The sequence below is a fragment of the Capricornis sumatraensis genome, chromosome 10, assembly GCF_032405125.1.
Source record: "Capricornis sumatraensis isolate serow.1 chromosome 10, serow.2, whole genome shotgun sequence".
Lineage (NCBI taxonomy): Eukaryota > Metazoa > Chordata > Mammalia > Artiodactyla > Bovidae > Capricornis > Capricornis sumatraensis.
This window is the reverse complement of record NC_091078.1, coordinates 5967508-5968190: the sequence shown is the minus strand read 5'-3', so window position 1 is coordinate 5968190 and position 683 is coordinate 5967508. Positions and strand designations below refer to the sequence as shown.

At 37.2% G+C, this 683-nt stretch overlaps 1 non-coding gene across 1 annotated transcript; it reads right to left on the bottom strand.

The window, feature by feature from the left end:
* Positions 1-257: 257 nt before the first annotated feature.
* Positions 258-329, bottom strand: TRNAC-GCA (transfer RNA cysteine (anticodon GCA)). The gene has a single exon. It is a non-coding gene; the product is annotated as a tRNA-Cys (tRNA).
* Between the last annotated feature and the right edge of the window lie 354 nt (positions 330-683).

Sequence of the window (683 nt, the reverse complement as noted above, 5' to 3'; positions counted from 1 at the left end):
CAGAATGGGGACAGGCAACAGGTATTTGTATTTTAAAATGCAAATGAAATGCAAATTTTTACATGCACTCCATGGTGATTCTGATGCCAAGACAGTTTGAGAACACTATTCTGTGTAAATTTTTCTCCTGGAGTTATATAACCTGGTGGTATAAGATCAAACAGAAAAAAAATGGGCAAGAATAAGATTGAAAATGCAAGCAACCCAATTATCAAGCTTGGTCTAATGGAGAAATACAGAACTGTGCATTGGGAATCTTCCCAACCCAGGGATCGAACCTGGGTCTCCCGCATTGCAGGCAGACGCTTTAACCTCTGAGCTACCAGGGAAGCCCATTCAGTAACTAGAAAGATACATTTTTTTGTCTACATACCAAGATATTAATCAAATCTGAACAAACGCACAAGGAAGCCTGGCGTTCTGCAGTCCATGGGGTCACAAAGAATCAGACATGACTGAGCAACTGAAAAATGACAACAAATGCAAGTGTGATTAGTATACAGATTACATTTTCTATCCACAATTACGTTTCAGGGAAGAAAACAATTTTTATTGAAAAAAACCCCACAGAAATAAAAAACCTCTCCATGCAAACATCAAGAACAACAAAAAGAAAAAAAAGACCCAGACTGCTTTGTATTTGAATTCTGACATACAATCCAGTAACAGAAAATTATAATAGT